Below are 18,373 nucleotides of genomic sequence, written 5' to 3'. Positions count from 1 at the left end.
TCAGCAGCCAAACTTGCAACAGGGCACAGCACAATTAATCCCACTAATCCATTCCGAGTAAATAGTAGCATACTAGGTACAACCAACCCTTTGCCCTCGAATACAGTGGAGTAAGTTAGCATCCATGCTTGGAGAAAAGGCGGTGCTGGCCGACGGGCCACAACCTGGAGTATAGGAAGGTACTCTTGAGCGCAACTGAAGACATACTGCGGAGGCACTACCAAACTAATCGATGTACTAACCAACACCCCCGCCCCCTTTTCCTGCTCCTCTACATAACCTACCCACACACTATTAACGACTATGGGCTAGCCATAATACACATAGACATACCTAGCAATAAACTAACCCTTGCACTCAAATAACTCTCGGAGACTCTGGACATAATCATAGACGGAACACACCAATGCACATAACCCATGAATGCGCCCACACTACACACAAATGCACACCAACACAACTCAATCTATCACCTAACAGACATCCGCGACACTGGATACCCCTTATGGATACAACTAAGCAGTGTGCAACTACGCACCCCCCATGAACCGAGGCATTGAGTATGACCCCTACGGTTACAACAAACCAGGTCTCTCAACCAACTCACATGCATAACACAACTTACACAGATGCCAGTTCCTCCTTGTTCTGAACCTATCCTAACATCCTATCCCCACTAACACACCATGCCCTCTCCTCTTGCAGAGCCACGTGAGCTCCTGGAGACTTCCCCTGGGTGGTAGCGGTGCGTGGTATAAATCAACATAACATAACATTCTTCGAGCCAACTACAGGGGTTGGTAAAAAACTACCAGATTTTTTGGGAGAAAAAATCCCTTGCAGCTTTAATCTGCCAAAAAATAGTAATGCTGATGCTTTGCAGAGGGCCTCTGAATACAAAGACAGACACTGTTTTCATGTGCCCATCATTGGTGCCAGTGATGCAGTCCCTAGTGTAGGGAACATGGCACGACACTTGAATGAGTATGGGATTGGGCAATGGACAAGTTGGGCCCTCTCCCAACCCCTTCACTGCACAAGTCCCCTTTGTGAATCAGGGACCAGTATGCATTGCCCATACATGTATGTGCCTAGAGATATCGCTGCGCCGGTCGCGCAGTGTACGGTCTCAAGCCACCCATCATGTGCACTCAACAGATGTACTAAGCAGACATACATCACACGTTGGACAAGCCTCCGTGCTCGAAGACCACTACTCTTGTGATTAGCGCAGTATAAAAGCTGAGTAACGCAACAAAATATATTGGACATCCCACGCGCCACCATGACCACAAAATGACACGCATCAGCGCTCGCCATGACGTGGCAGTGATGGCTGCGGCCGCTACTGTGTCTGTCCTGGGAAGGAACATTTTATGGACTAACTCATTCATACTGTGCTTTGGGACAAAGCATCACATCCTCCAGAACTCAAAGAAGGGCTAACAGCAGCCGCAGGACACACACATTGCAATGTTGTGAGAGTCTTTGAGGAATATAATACTATAAAGTGTCAGCAATGCCACTCTTGCATGCAGTAGATATCGCTGTGAGGGTCACACAGTACTCGGCCCCACCCTCCCACCAGCCCTGTGCTGAGGGATTTAGCCCAGAATCAGTGCACTTTCAGGACGGCAGAGAAATCGTTGGGGTTTCCCCAGATAGAATTTGCATACAAACCTCTTCTGGACGTGCCTTGATTGTGTGGGGAAAACCCCTTGATAAAAGCATGTGTCCTTTCATGCGAGACGCATCTTTTTACTGCTCGGCGCCATCTCATAGTTTTTACTCACCATATCATTAATGTGCACGTCATTGGATCCACGTCAAAATAGAGAATTATTTCGTGTGATCGATTTTTTTCGAATTGTAATGCTGACGGAAACCCCTCCCCTAGATCCGCCAGCTTTATTTTATTCCCTAACACCATCCCCCATCTATTTATTGTGGAAAAAAGTGCAAAAACACCCCACAATTCGATGAGAAATATTCCTAATTTTTGGCCTCGTTTTGCAATTGGGTATTTCGATGATACCCACGTCATTTACGATCTGATTGTGTTGTACGCTCGCACGCCCCCTTGTGGAACACTAGAGATTGCTCATCTGCAACTGACCCTCTGGAAGACAGAAAAGACAACCTTTTGATACAGGGCGATGATGATGCTCTCATGTGATGCTGCTTCCAGGCTTTGATGTCATTAGGTGATGAGGGAGCACTGCTTTTAAGTCCTCTGTGTACAGAACGCCATGTTGGGCCGGGAAATTCGGTATGTATTTTGTATGCTTGGGTCTGGTCCCTAGATATAAGGGGTCATATTGTGGGTCCCATTGTGTCTTAAGAATCCATGAGAACAATGCCGCATCACCCCCACCCCCTGAAGGTTTCCAGATCTTGTGCGACCTCAGTAATGAGCCTGCTGTGTTCCAGTGTTGAGCACCGCCCACCATCTTGGATTTACCCCCATGCTGGAGGCTGCTGAATTTGATGTGAAATAACCAGAGGCTTTTGATTTTAGTGCTACGTGGTGCGGGATCCTGGAGGTGGACAGAGTCTTTGCCACAAAGACCACTACCCAAAAAATATTCGTAGTTTAGTATCTTTGCCTCGGTAAACAAGCAGTGTTTATTTTGTCTTGCAGATAAAGAAGGCGTGGCACAGAATGAGGTTTTGGGATGGCATGTTATTGTGTCCCTCATCATCATGGTACAAAACATTTGGGGCCTCATCACGAGTTTGGTGGTGACCCTTAAATGCGGTGGTAGCGCTATTACCGCCTCATTTAAGGGTCTGCCAGATCATGGCCTTGGCTGATTTCCCCCCAGCTCTGAGCTGGGGGCACATCCGCCGTAAATTTGCTGATTTTTGGTGCTATTACCACCGGCGTAAAATCCACCGGTGGTAATAGCAGGAAAATTCCCCATTGGGCCCAATTGGGAATGAGGAATTCACGAATGGGCCCAAGGGGGAATGGGAACCAACCGTTCTGCCAAACCCGTGATCCAGCGCTATTAGCGCCGGGGGGGGTTTGGTGGTAGCACTAATAGCCCCAGCGCTAATAGTGCTGGGGCTACCGCCCAACTCGTGATGAGGTCCTTTATATGTATTCCACCACAAACTGATTGAGTCATTTCAAGGCATGTGGGGTGGAATGGGTTCATTCTTTCAACACAATACACATCTGCGTGCCTAGTTGTGTATCCTCTGCTGTGTATTGAAATCGGTATCTTGGTTGGTATGGCCATGATTTTACAGAAGTCCAAATCTCATTCATCTGGCTCTGGCAGCCACGATCCTACGATCTCAGTGGAGGGGTGCTAGTACCACTGCCATCATGCGCGTCACCCAATTTCCTTCTGAGGATGTCATCTGCATAACACAGATAAGTTCCAAAGAAAGAGCAATGCTTCTGGTCCCCATGAAGAGGAAAATGATATGATATGATATGTTATTTATAAAGCGCTTAATATCCAGAGGTCTCTAAGCATGGACCCGGGGATCGAACCTGTGTTGCCCCGTGTCGTCTTGCTTCCAAGGCGAGCACGTTTCCCCTGGGCTATCTTCCCGAGACTTTGGTTATTGGCATAATTCAATGTAGGTGTTTAACACAGACCTGGAACACACTTTGCAACACTTCCACGTCCACCGCATTCACTACCTACCCAATTAGAATGACTCATTCCCCTTGAACTTCGAATGCTGAACGTGGCATATCAATGCTCTGTCGTTCTACGACTTCTCTCCTCTTCTGCCTTCTATTCCTATTATTCTTCTTTCAATTGTCATTGTATCTTCTTTTCGGAAACCAAGGTTCTCTCTGTCCTGCTTCTCCATTCTCATAGCCTGCCATGCCCATGGCCCCTTTTCATCCCTTTGTGACAATATTGACTCCATGTTTACTTTACTTCGTCCTCTGTTTTTTTCTTCCTGGCAACTTCATTCTTCTCACCCTTCTCTTCTGATCACCAGTTCTTTTCACTTGCCTCAGCATCCCTCTCCTCTGTCTCATCTCTCGATTTGATAGCTTGAAATGTCCTGTCTGAATCTCTTTATTACCCCTGACTATCTTTTTACTAACAGTTTTGCCACTACTCCTCATCCCACTGCTACTTTTTTTGCTATGTGATTTTCATCGTTTCAATATCTCATCTTTCCATCGCACTCTCCGCTACTTGATGATCTTTCTCTTCTTTACTCCGACTGCACTTCTACTCTTCTGTCTTCCATTCCAGGAAGACATTGTGTAAACCCAGGTGAATTTAAGAATTGCTATAAATGTTCCTCAACAAACATGATGGTATTTAGTTCAAAAAAGAAAAAAGTGCATGGAGATTTTCTCAGGATGAGGTCCCCAGGCCAATAAGCCTATTGACCACACAAGTGTGAGCTATTAATTAATCTGTCATAGCATGCTTAATACCAGAGACCAGCCTCTAAGCGTAGGACCAGTATTAGAATCTGTGATGCTCTGCCTTGTCTTGCTTCCAATTAGAACCTGTGATGCTCTGCCTTGTCTTGCTTCCAATTAGAACCTGTGAGGCTCTGCCTTGTCTTGCTTCCAATTAGAACCTGTGATGCTCTGCCTTGTCTTGCTTCCAATTCGAACCTGTGATGCTCTGCCTTGTCTTGCTTCCAATTAGAACCTGTGATGCTCTGCCTTGTCTTGCTTCCAATCAGAACCTGTGAGGCTCTGCCTTGTCTTGCTTCCAAGACAAACGCATTGCCCCTCATCTATCCTCCCGGCCCTCCCTATTGGCAGTGAATCGAGTCTCAGACTGTCAAGCATCTTCTAGAAGGCTCCTCTGGAATTAACAATTAGACTCAATAATGCAAGAAGATGACACCAAGAAATGGGCCCCATTCTTCTTCTTTAGTAGCTCGAGTTCTTCCTGAGTTCCTTCACTCGATTCTTGAAATACGTTCATTAAGAGTTACTTTAGCAATAGCCTTTTTCCCTCTCAAAATTCCACCAGTGAGATGGTACCATCCAGAGCAACTAATGGTGGAGACCAAGGCTGTAACATGCTTTAGCCAAAGGACTCTTCCTCGCTTGAACCCCAGGGTACACATCATTTACTATTGTCCCTTAAGAGTATAGCTCCTCAAATACTCCATAAGGTGGTCCATATTTAAGCGGGTTGACTTCTAAATCATCCATAAGATACCAATTAGAAGGTACAAAACCTCTTTAAGAAAGGTATCTTCAGCTTTTGCAGACATAGTGATTACTCTTCTGCCCACATAGGCACGAAGACCGAGATTTAGCTTGTGAACTGCACAAAATCACTGTCACCCTCAGGAAATTGGTGACTTGTAAGATAGCATAATTTGCAAGGATCAGAGAACACAGTTGCTTATTAAACGTGAGCAATAACTCTAAGATGATTTAAAAACGCCGCCACCAGGCACCAAACTGTTTTAACTCACTCCAGTGCTTCATTATTGAGGTTAAAATGTTCATTTTCCCAGATTTGATAGGTGACTAGAAATCGCTCATGGTCACAGCTCTCAGTAAGATGTTGGAGAGCACTTGGCGTCCTAGCAAGTCGTGCAGTACTGTGTGATTAACTGAAGAGGGCACTAGGGGCCCACTCAATGATGTGATGTTGGAGTCGTTCCTCCCCAATTCCGGTGTTGGTGTAGAAGTTAAAAAGGAGATGCGCCGGCACACGCTACTGACTCACTCCTCAGGCCAATGGGAAGGGATCGGTGCCCTCCCACCCAAAGCAAATCTAACTCTGGACTTGGTATCGAGCTGCAATAACTCGACCATGTTTAATACATGTGGGGACCTTTGTATCTTTTAGAATACTCTCTCACTTTGGCCAATTCACCATATCAAATGCCGAAGTTAGGTCCATAAAGGCCTTGTAGACTGGGCTCCTAGAATAAGCAGTTGCGCTCATAATCTTGATTTCGGTTTAAGTTAATCATAAAAGATTACATAATACACAATACACATCAGAGATAAAAACTAAATAAGAGCTAAACAAAGCAATAAATACAATGATTCTTCAATTAAAAATACTAAGACCAATACATCTTCCCTTGCCCAATGAGCTAGTTTGAAAACAGTCACATTTTATTAATACTTCTTTTTCTCCTTGCCCAAGCAGACCCAATAGCTGCAAATATCACAAGAATCAACAGATTTTGATTTCACACATAAGATCTCTGTGTCATATAATGTTCTAATACCATCATTAAGGAGACAGGGTTTTAGGTTTCTGGAATAAAGAAGCTCATACCAAAAGAACAGGGGTTATAGTCCTCTTAGCCCCCCCCCCCCTAGCAACGCCCCTGGTTGAACCGTTTCTGCAACATCAGGACAGAAGGGCAAATAGCTGTTACAGTTTTGGGTCATTGAGCTTAAAATACAGCTACAGTAGCAGTTGTAGCAGTTTGTCATTTATAAAGTGCCTTTATCCCATTAGTTTGGCCTCAATGCGCTTGTGAGGGGACCGGCCTCGGGGTACGAAGTCCAAGGTTTGGGAAAGTTGTCAGAAGGGTTAGAAAGCGTGTGTGCATTTGGCCCAGTAGAATGATTGATGGGCTGGCGGAGGCCCAGTAAGTTACCCATGATGGCCAGGCATGTGTATGGGTGCTGAGAGGTGGTCACAGGTAGCGGTCCCAAATCTTAGCACTTGCACGTTCTGAATACTCACAAGGCATAGTAGTTCCGTCCTTTCATCTGTTTCCCCCACTGTTCTTATTAAATTTTGTGTTTCGTGTTGTATTTCACTCCCTTGTTCCCGCCCCTCGCCCTGTGGGCGCTTTGAAACGGTATTTTACTTGCTGTATTAGTGCCTAACAAGCAAACAATAAATACATAAATAAAATAAACAATAAACAAATTTACAGGGTCCTTTGAAATGGCTTAGATACCAAAGTCAGGTACTTTTCCATTCCATAAGTTTCTTTGTTAAATAGGTATGTTTGTCCTGTTGAAAGACTTAGGAACGGGTCAATTTTCCTTGCTAGGGCCCATACTTCAAAGGGGTAATGGACGGAGCTTCCGAAAGATCACCCAGTCCCACTGCTCCCAATGACCTCTTGATATCGCTATACCAGTCCCAGCAGACCGGTCAAAGCCTTCCGATATTTTGTCTGGGACTGGCATGAGCACACTGGAACCCAATAGAGCGGGGGTCTCGCTGAATACACATATTTAACTATTAACATGTTAAGGTTGGTGACTTGCTCCTGTGTACCAACTCCCTCCATGAACACCCTTGATGTATTGCCAAGAAATCATTAGTTGATGCCCAATCAGCTAGTCTCATATAGAGGAGCTTGCCAAAAAGTTCAGGAGTTGCACCGAGTAATGAGATAGGGCGATACTGTTTTGGGGTACTGCGCTTTTTTTTTAAACGAGTACCATAAGAGCTGCATGGGATGAAGCCTGAGGCCCATGTTACATTGAACGATCTGTTAGGCGCAGGTGCCGACAGAACCGCTAGCATCTAGTCCAGGGATCCTGACATCCCATTGAAGCGAAAGAACATGACTATCTTCCATCATTGGCCATTCAAGGGCAGATTCTGTGAGATCTTCAAGACATGTCTTGGGGGTATGCCATTCTTGCTCGTGGGCTGGAAAAATGTGCAAACATGCTTGGTCCACACAGATGATCGCCCAGGCACTTCACGTCTTTGGCGAGTTTTAGTTTTCTGCCCCAAAGTGACCCAATTCCCAGAGTTTCTAATTGTTGTTTAATTTGGACGCTTGTTCAAGGTCTCAGCACACCTTATGTGCACACTCTCACTTAGCCTGTTAGCAGTTTACCTTGTAACGAAATCTACTTGCAGTCGGTAGTTCTGGGTTTTGGTCTTGAGACGTTTGTACTTCCCGAAGGAGTCCCTCTGGCACTCTGCAGTGTCAAACCACCACATATGTTCCTTATCCTGTGGAATTTAATAGACTCACTAGAGACAAAAACATAGTTCTGATTTTGTTCACCAAAATGAAAAAAACAGTAACTACATCTTGCACATTTTTCCAATTTGACCAAATTTGTTTTGTTTGGTTTTTTATTTGAAAATGCAGGGGGAGACCCCTGCACCCCCACTTTCCCCCACCTCAACCTATTCTCTTACTCCACCCCACATATATATTTCATTAAAATTGACCGCAATTCCCGCCAAAACCAAAGAAAATCATTCGGTCAAATTGAAAAGGTCAGTTTAGTTTACGATCAAGTACGCTAATACCCACTTTTCCAAACAATAACACAGATGTCTAGTTCACTTGCCATTTGCTGACAACTTCCCCTTGTCTTTCTACGAAGATCAGCAGGGATCATTGCACCCAAGACAACCAATGGAGGGTCCTTACCAGTGGTTTCATATGAGATAATAAGGTTAAAGGCAAGTTTGTCACTTTCTTACCCCTCAATAATTTTCCTATCCCTAAACAAACACCAATCAATTTCCCTAACTATAAAGAAATGCATTTTGGATTGAAACCTTTTTGTTGTTGTAGGTTGAGTAATCAGGATGGTCGCATAGTGTTCGGCCAGTATCGTATCGCAGGCCATGCTCAATAGGAAATGACTGTTGCGTCTGGCCCCCTGCATCCCCTCTTGGCGTCTGACACAATGATCTCTGGGACATCCCATTCCACGTCTTGCCCCACACCATACAGTCCCTGAGGAGGATTATTTCCAAACTTGGAATTATCTTTCTGATATCTCCTACTCTACCTCGGGCCAGTGATCCTTCTTCCACGCACCCTTTGCCTTTTGCTGTTGCTCAAGGTTCAGCTCTTGGGCCTCTTCTTTTCTCTTTGTACTTTCCCACTGTTATGTTTGGCTTCCATAGGAGGCTTTTACCAACTATTTTCATTTCGGCACGACGTACCGCCCTGCTGTGACATCATAGTAGAGGATTATGAAAGTCAAAATCAACTGCTATGGCATTACAGCAGGAGGATACATCATTTTCCCTGCCAGTTTTTAGGGTGTTGTGGCCAGAGAGGAGAGGGATCCTGTCACCTCATTACACACAAGGCTGTATTTCCGCAGGAAATATGGCCAAACCTTTGTTATTATTTCTGCCACTCGTAATCATAGTGAACCCATCTGACCATGAGTGGCACATTGGCAATCCTGATCCCAATTCCTGTAGTATATAGGACTCTACTGGCGATTTTGTGGATTTACCACTGATGGTAATTCCACCTGTGGTAAATCCTCTATTTCCTGGAGGTAAAGCAAAGGAATAACCTCCAAACCCCCAGCAAACTCTGGAGGTATTTCCTCCACTTTATCACTGAAATCAGAAGTTGTTAGTCGGGCCATTGGTGGCATAATGCAGTGATCAAATTAGAGAGAATTTACCACCTTTTTACCCACACTGCCAACCTCGTAATGAGGACCTGTTGTATATATACCCTTATGCTTCCACTCTAGACCTCTCCCCCGGCAACGTTGGTCCATAAGGGACAGTGCATGACTTGGAAAAGAGGGGCGATGGGGCCATACACAGCATAACATTATAGATGGATAACTTCTGATTATAGGGTGCTCTTCACTTGAAAGGTTCTGAGCAACATCATAGATAACTCAAGCTTTGCTCTCATTGCCTATAACATGTCGCTCGGTACCCCTCAGTGCAATGCATCTCCGTAGTTGATTGTAAATGTCCTCAAACATTCATTTGCTTGACTTAATGTGTCACTTTCATGTTGACGATTTTCACATTTTTGTTTCTATCTCTTCTTTTACTGATCAGTTTCATACATTTTCTGACTGGCTTTCCACTCTTAATTCCTGGATGTTTTCCTATTCCCTCCACATAATCTCATCCAAAACTGAAGCTCTCTTCTTTCCAGACATTTTATTAATTTTAGTACCCTTTCCGCTCATCTGGACCTTAGTGACACAGACAAAAGTATAATAATTCCTGGTACGGATAACAATCTAATACATGCACATCTATATAAAAGATAATAAATCCAGTACAAAACACATCCATGAAAAATATAAAATAACACATTAGTTAAAACCTACAATAAAAAGCGGGGGTAGCCATATTATTGGTGAACCTGATAAGATTGCAGGGGAGAATTTACTTCAATTATAATTAAAATTATAATAATAATTGGCTATTTATAATGGGCTTAATACCCAGAGGTTTCAAAGCGCAGACCAGGGGATCGAACCTGTGTTACTCCACATTGTCTTGCAAGGTGAGCACATTGCCCCTGAGCTATCCTCCCGAGACCGAACATGAAACCATCACTTGCAGCCCTTGGAAATAAAAAATTAGATCCAGGATTCCTGCTGGCTCTCAATTTCCAAACCCCAATGATAAGGAGTGTGTTTGGCTTAGTAATAGTCCTCTAAACCCCCCACCCCCCAAAATAAGACATTACAGCATTAAAAGTATGTAAAATACCTTCTTTCCGTAGGAAAGGAGTAATGCAAATTGACCATAGATGTTCCTATGCCGGACAGATAAAGAAGAAATGATGGCGAGTCCCTTGCTCTGCCTGGCACAGTCTGACTGTTGAAATGGATAAACAATTCCATCTCTTTGTGTTGCAAGCCAGTGCCAAATTATCAGCTCTGGCCAATGCAAAGAGGCATCTAATTTGGGGATCGGCAAGAGCTTTTAGACAAGGTTGTTGCCCTGGCCTGCCTTTATGGACATCCACCAAGCTCAGATGTGCTAGTCGTGCCAGATTGCCTTCTTTTGTCACAATCTGTCTACCTATTTGACTGTTTCTGAGATTTTTGAGTTTAACTAAATGACACCTGAAGGAACCAGGGGCACGAAAATTAGGATCCAGAATATATCCCATGCCCAGTATATTGAGATCTTGCGACAGCTGTTTTTTTGTAAAGACAAAATAAATAACTGAGAAAAATGCTCACCCCAAACCATATCAGCCAGTTCCCTGGATTGTGATGTCACTCTTTTGACTGCATACCTGTCAAGAAAAGAATCCCACATCAGCTTTCAGGGCGGCATTCAGAAAGGCTTGCTGTAGCTATAGGAGCGGTTTCCAGAACTTCTGCTCACATTTTTCCACTCTGTGAACATGTTTGTCCCGACCCAAAAACTCTGCCCGATATGCCACTGACCCACCAAACCGTCCTTGAAAAACCATCTCATCCTCATAGCCAAAATGATCATTATGCATTTCTGCCAAACTTTATAATACCTCTCACCGCCTTTGCTGCTTTTTTCGTAGCAAAATCTATCTTGGGTTTCCATGATAAATTCAATGACAGGCAAACTCCCAGATAAGTAAAGCAATCCACTAGCTCCATCACTTTGCCCTCAACCTTACAACACGGCTTAGGGTTCCTGCTGAGCTGGCCATTGACACTGCTTTCAGTTGAGCTCTGAGGGCAACAGGCATCCTGGCGATTAATGCTGATCCATCCCCCTACGAAAGCATCAGTACCAGCATTGCCACTAAAAAAGGAGTATCATTGCTTGCTTCTTGAACACTGTGTGCAATATCGTCAATATAGGGACAAAAAAGGGCCGCTGCTAGCAGGCAACCTTGTGTGACCCCTCTGGCTGTCGGTACCTTCTTGGCAAGTTGGCCATCTGGTCCATAATGAACCTGAACAGTGACATTAGAGTGTAGTGCCAGGATGATGTCTAACAGACAACTCTCAATGCCCATATTTGCCCATTTGACCAATAACTTTTCTGTTACCACAATGTCAAAAGTTGATGAGAATCCCAAAAAACAGCATCTAATGACATACACTTAGCAAAAGCATATTTATCTATCAAATGCGATATTGTAAACAGCTGGTCGACCATGGAGAGCCCTGGTCTGAAGCCACCCTGTATCCAGTTCCGCATTGCATTGTCCCCGATCCACTTACTTCTGTCAGTATAATTTGGCTAAGGAATTTACAATCAATGTCAATTTCTTGCAGAGTTGTATGATGGTTGAATTTGACCACGACATTAGGTAAACCCTCCTATTGACGCAAACACAGGAAAAACTGCCCTAAATAACTGGATACATCAATCTTGCTCAGACTTAAATATGACAGCTGGGGTCATATTTTGCAGAGTGCCTTACCTCTCGATACATATTTGATTGCTTTATGGATTTTGCCCTCCACTTCTTTCCTAAACCTCCCCTCACAGCTGTTCCCCTCCTTATTGTATTTATTTCGCTCCTAATGTTCTCTCTATTTCATCCTCTGCTCACAGGTTTGATCCCTAACTCTCTTTATCCTCTCTCTCTCATATTTTCTCTCATGCCCATTCATACAGTTATCAATTCTATCATTTCAGAATGATTTGTCATTTCCTTACTTGCTCAGCCAATAAGACTCGTGATTTTACGCTAATCTCGTCCCAACTTCATTACTGTTTCTCACCCATTCTTGAACACACCCCTTTTATTGTTTCTCCTTTGTAATTAATTTGTAATCCTGTTATTTGTTTAGACAAGTTATGCTTTTCATATGACAGGAGAAGATGTTATTGTGGCTGGATGAGCATGTGTAGTATGCTCATTCTGGAATGTGGAAGGTAGAACTCTTCCCCTGTAATGTTATTGTTTGAGCTTTGGCAGTTAAGCCAGAGTTGTGGTATGTGTTGGGGGTCTTCATCTGCTGTCCTGATCTAAGTTAAAAAAGTACTTTTGAACCATACCTGGAGTAGTTACTGGCCCAACAATGGCGACGAGGATGGGATGTCTGAAGTGAGCTCTGCTATCCTGGGTCAACGTCGTGACTCCCTGCAGCATCGTGACCCCCAACACATCAGGCCGGGAGAGGACAACACCTGCTGACAAGGCAGTTCCGCGGGATGTCGTCGAGCCTCCTGCAGCTGTCGTGGTGAGTCAGCTGGGTGCCCGGCAGGCCCGGTTTGGAGGGCTGAAGGTGGACTGATTCTGCGTGATCCCTACGTCTGAAACGTTCTGTGCCAAGATTCGGATGCGCGACTCTGGTGCAGGGACCGTGAACTCACGAGTGCCCCTCCGCTGCGCTAGAGGGAGTTTGTGTGCCGGCACTTGATTAGGCGCTGTGGAGCGCATCATCGTTCGGCGGCCTGTGGTCTCCGATTTGGGCATCCGATTGATGGTGTGTGTGACGTGGCTGGTGCCCGTCACGTGATGTGTCCCGTGTGACGCCTATCAGCAAAACCCGGAAGCGTCTGCTGAGTTTGGCAAGCGTGACGTTGCGTTTCCAATCGGGATGCTCCGCTGCTTTGCTTATCCTGTTTTGAGTAATTTGAGACTGAGAGAGGACGAGTTTAACACCTGCCTAGGGCCCATCCGGGAAGGCGGTGCCGGTGATTGCAGGTGAGCCCAATTGGAGTATGACGAACTGTCCGTGTAGTGCACTGTAATTAGGAAATCCTACGCTGCGCCAACCCTGGGTTCTGAAAGCGTTGATACCTTTCAAACACAGATTGTCTGGAGAAAGTGGCGCAGTGTATCAGAATCCTTAATGTTCTGGAACTTGGGAGTCTAGGGGAAGGAATTTTATGTGACAAGTGGTGCACCACACCTCCTTAATAAATCTTTGTGTAGAACATCATCATTACGTTTGTATAACCAACAGGAGTTATGGCATTGTCAGGAATTCCTTGCCCACAAATGTTTATGCCCACACCGGGCCCACCCAGAATTAAGTGGGCACCTTTGAAAAGGGGTTTCTTGCATTATGTGAAAGCCACATGTGGGAATGGGATGTCTGTTGAATGCAAGGTGGCAATGTTAATGCACTTCCTTGGCTATGAGGGTCAGAGGATCTATGATACTCTCCCTGACATACCCGAACTGGATCTGGAAGAGTTTGCAAATGATTTTGATGTAGCGTTAGCCAAACTAGAGAAACACTTTAAATCTAAAACAAGTACTGTTCTAGAACGATATCATTTTGGCATGAGGTTCCAGCATGAAGGTGAATCGGTTGAGGATTATGTTACGGCTTTGAGGCATTTATCTTTAAACTGTAAATTTGGCATGGGTCTGGACGCACACATAAGGGATCAATTTATGCTTCACTGTTCCAATGATAGAATTTGTGAGGAGATTTGGTTAAAAGACGATCCTAATTTAGAAGAAGTCATACTTATTGCAAAAAAGTTTGAGCATACTTTGCAGTGTGTTGCCAGAACAAGACACGCCAAGTCACTGAAGTTTTGAAGGCGGCGGATAAAAGAAAAGATAATGCAAAAGAAAGAAAGAAACAGAAGGTCAGGTCCTCCAAGCGCTATGAGACCAATCAGAACAAAAGTGGTAGTGGGGACTTGGGAAACAAACGTCTCCAGAAGGATGTTATGCAAGGAAATGTAAAAAGAGATGATAGATTGTGTTTCCGATGTGGTAGTGCCCGTCATCTGTCGAAGTCTCCTGTTTGTCCTGGGAGGCGTGCAAATTGTAGTATATGCAAGAAGTGGGGGCATTTTGAAAATTGTTGTAAAAATTATCGGATTGGTGGAGGAAAGGGTACTTTATTAGTTGATGAGTGCAAAGTTGGATCGTCAGAGGAAGGTGAGATGTCAGAAAATGAAATTGGTACAGTACATATGGTACGTTGTTCTGTTCTAAATCTGATGAATGCGAACACCCTTCCGCTTGGGTAGAGGTGAATGGACATCTAGTAAAAATGCTAGCAGATTCCTGTTCAAAGATCACACTAATGTCCAGAGTGGTGTATGAAAATGTAATAGGTGGTTGCTTGAAAGATTTATTTCCTTCTGGCAAGAGTCCTGCTGGGTACAATGGACATAGAATAGACATTCTGGGATGCTGTGATGCCCAATTCAAGTTCAAAGGGAGAATGACATATGGAAGAATTTATGTTACTAAAAAGGGTGAAACATTGCTTGGATTGAGGGAGCAGAGGGGGCTGTGCATTAAATTAGACCCTAATAGTGAGGAGCAAGTCCTTAATGTAGCCAAGCTACCAGAGTTAAATAAAGACACCTCTATGGGCGGTGAGGTGAGTGGGAAGTTTCCGGAAGTTTTCAATAATGGAGTAGGATGCCTTAAAGGCATGATACACAAAATTGTCCTGAAAGAGGGAAGTAGACCGGTTGCTGCTAAGCTACGACCATTAGCCTTGTCAATGCGATAAGCTGTACGTGAAGAGTTGGTGAAACTAGAAAAAGAAGGCATTTTTGGGCCTGCCAAAGCTGTGGAATGGATTTCCCCTGTGGTGGTAGTAAAGAAGGGTAATGGGGATTTTAGGGTGTGTATTGATTTGAGGGAACTCAATCGGTGTGTTGTTGCTGACGACACCCCCTTCCAAATATGGAAGAACTTTTGAGCCGAAATGGTCAGGCGAAGTTCTTCGCAAAGTTGGATATGGCAAATGCCTATCATCAGATCAATTTGGATGCTGAGTCTCGGAAATTAACGGCATTTATTACGTATGAGTGTATTTACCAATTTCGGCGTATGCCTTTTGGTTTGATATCGGCATCCTCGGTGTTTCAAAAAGTTATGGACAAATTGTTAAGAGATGTGAATGGAGTATGGTGCTTTTAAGATGATGTTCTCATATGTGGAAAAAGTGAGGAAGAGTTGAGAGAAAGGGTTGAAAAGGTTTTGGAAATTTTCAAAGGAAGAGGCATAACCTTGCAAGGAGAGAAGTGTGTTTTTACAACTCGGGTTGTAGAATATTTGGGTCATGAAATATCAGAGCAAGGACTCAGCCCAAAGAGAGATTTGGTGGACGCTATTGTAAAGATGCAACCACCGAAGGATAAAGCGGAGTTAAGATCATTTTTGGGAACTATTGAATTCTACCACCGGTTTGTTGAGAACTATGCTGATAGTGTGACTAGTTTAAGGGCATTGTTGAGAAAGGGTGTCGAATTTGAATGCAACAAGGAGTGTGAAAGAGAATTCGAAGAAATTAAAAGGAAAATCGACATGGCAAAACCGTTAGCGATGTATGAAACAAGAAAGAGGACCATTCTTTCAGTTGATGCTAGTGACACAGGTATAGGGATTGTGATGTTGCAACCGGATGTGGATGGCACAGAGGTGGATGCATGCTTCCCGCATGTTGAAGGGTGCGGAACTCAATTACTCTGTTCCAGAAAAGGAAGCTTTGGCGTGCCATTGGGGCATAGAGAAATTGAGGAATTTTGTGTGGGGTCAGGATTTTACACCACTAAGGACTGATCATAAGCCACTTAAGTCGATTTTTGAGAGCAAAGGGCTTGACAAAGATTTGAGGAGAATTGCCTGCTGGGTGAAGAGATTGCAATGTCACAAATATACCATAGAGGTGGTTTCTGGCAAAGATAATGTGCAAGCTGATCATGCTTCTAGAGCAAAAATTGAGGACATCAAAAGTGATGAAAGTAATAGAGTGGATGAGGAGGGCAATATGGTCTTTGCAACAGTGGAAGGGATTATACAAAAGCAAGACTGGGCTCGTGTGTTGGAGTCTGATGAAATGTGGAAACTCATTATGACTTTTGTAAAAGAAGAATGGCCGGAGAAGAGATTGCTATCTGGTGAGGAAGGATCACTATGGGAAGTGAAGTGAGGAATGAATTGTCAGTTAAGGATGGATTGCTATACAGGTGGGACAAATTGATTGCTCCTGGGTGTTTGAGGGAAATGTTGATAAGATCTGCACATCAAGGACACATAGGTGTGTACAAGATCAAAGAATTGATAAAAAGCAGATTACTGGTGGCCAGGGGTCGACCGGGAAATTGAGAGGATGATTGGTGCATGTACTGATTGCATCAAATCAGGTAAGAATTTAGTAGCTGCATCCCAGCCGATGGGGAAGGTATGTGCACCTAAGGGTGTGTGGCAGGATTTAGCGATGGATGTTTTGGGCCCTGTTGATACGGGTATGGGGTGAGGAAGGTTTATCCTTGCCCTGGTTGATACATTCTCGAGGTGGACAGAATTCAAAGTTATGAGAGAAATAACATGTCAACGCATTGTAGAAGTTTTGGAAGATGTATTTGAGAGGGAAGGTCTACCCAGAAGTGTTCTTACAGATAATGGTCCGCAGTTTACAGGGAGTCTGTTTCAAGAATATCTTGACAAGTGTGGAATTAGGCACAAAAGAACTCCATTATATTATCCACAAAGTAATGGTATGATTGAAAGAGTCAATCGATGTTTCATGGAGGCAATCAGAGGAGCGAATGCATGTCGTCTGGACAAAAAGGAGGCTGTGAGAGAACGGTTACACGCGTTGTGCTGGCACCTGGATGTGAAATGGGTGTAAGCCCTTTTGAGCTTATGAGAGGTCGAAGGCCGAATACCCTAGTATCGCCAGCATGGTTGGGTAAGGCGAGAGAGACTGATGTAGTTGTGGATAATGTGAGGAAAAGGATGGATTCTCGCAAAGACAAATGGGTGAAGAAAATTAACGAGAGATGTCCAAGAAAGAGAACCGTGGTTGAAGGAGGAGACCTTGTTAGGATAAGGAGAGCGGTTATTTTAAGGAAAGGACAGCCTCTCTTCTCCGATCCCGTTAGGGTTGTCCAAGTCTTCAAAAATGCTGTGAAGTTGGAAAGTGGGCAAGTTTGGAAGTTATGCTTTTCATATGACAGGAGAAGATGTTAATGTGGCTTGATGAGCATGTGTAGTATGCTCATTCTGGAATGTAAAAGGTAGAACTCTTCCCCTGTAATGTTATTGCTGGAGCCTTAGCAGTTAAGCCTGAGTTGTGGTATGTGTTGGGGGTCTTCATCTGCTGTCCTGATCTAAGTTAATAAATTACTTTTGAACCATACCTGGAGTGGTTACTGGCCCAACAGTTTTTCTCATGGCTCCTGTCCTACTTTTTTAGTTCACCTTCTCTAGCCTCTCATGTCTCGCTTTTCTTTTCCTGCCACCTACATATTCTTAATTTATCATTGGTTTACCTTCGCTCTCTCATGTTGGTTTACTCTCCCCCAGTCTCTGTATTCATTCTCTCTTTTTTTGTTTTTTATTTTTCACACTGTTCCACTCACTCCTGATTTGTTCTTCAATTCTTCTGACTCCCAAGTTCTGAAATTCCTTTCCTTTCATACCGGCTCTACTCCCTTTCCTCCTCTTAAAACTCATCATCTCTTTCTTAGAAGCATTAAGAATGGTCATCATGCTGTCAGTTTATTAATGTATATTATTATTTCCACTTCTTTGTAGATTTTGTACTGCGCTTAGGTAAAAGCGCGTTATAAAGTCCAATAAATAGATAAACATATTTGTACATTTTAATTGAAACAAATGAAGCCCAACATAGGCTGTTCCTCATTGAGAATTGTCATTCCCAAAGAATCTTCCTGTGTTCTGATTCTGGGAACAACCACTCCTTATGAGGGCATACATGTATGATGAAGAACTGTGTGTTGTATAGATTTATATTGTGAAACATGTTTTCCACTGCAAATTTCTTGTAACGATTGATTGATTTTGT

General features: G+C 43.9%; 1 protein-coding gene across 1 annotated transcript in view; it reads left to right on the top strand.

Annotated features, from left to right (window-relative positions):
- Window positions 1-18,373, top strand: part of RUNX3 (RUNX family transcription factor 3) — a 507,951-nt gene that overhangs the window by 301,595 nt on the left and 187,983 nt on the right. The window lies entirely within an intron of this gene.

The sequence above is a fragment of the Ambystoma mexicanum genome, chromosome 11 (genome assembly GCF_040938575.1).
Source record: "Ambystoma mexicanum isolate Mex_15411 chromosome 11, UKY_AmexF1_1, whole genome shotgun sequence".
In the NCBI taxonomy this organism is placed as follows: Eukaryota; Metazoa; Chordata; class Amphibia; order Caudata; family Ambystomatidae; genus Ambystoma; species Ambystoma mexicanum.
This window is presented reverse-complemented; position numbering and strand designations above follow the sequence as displayed.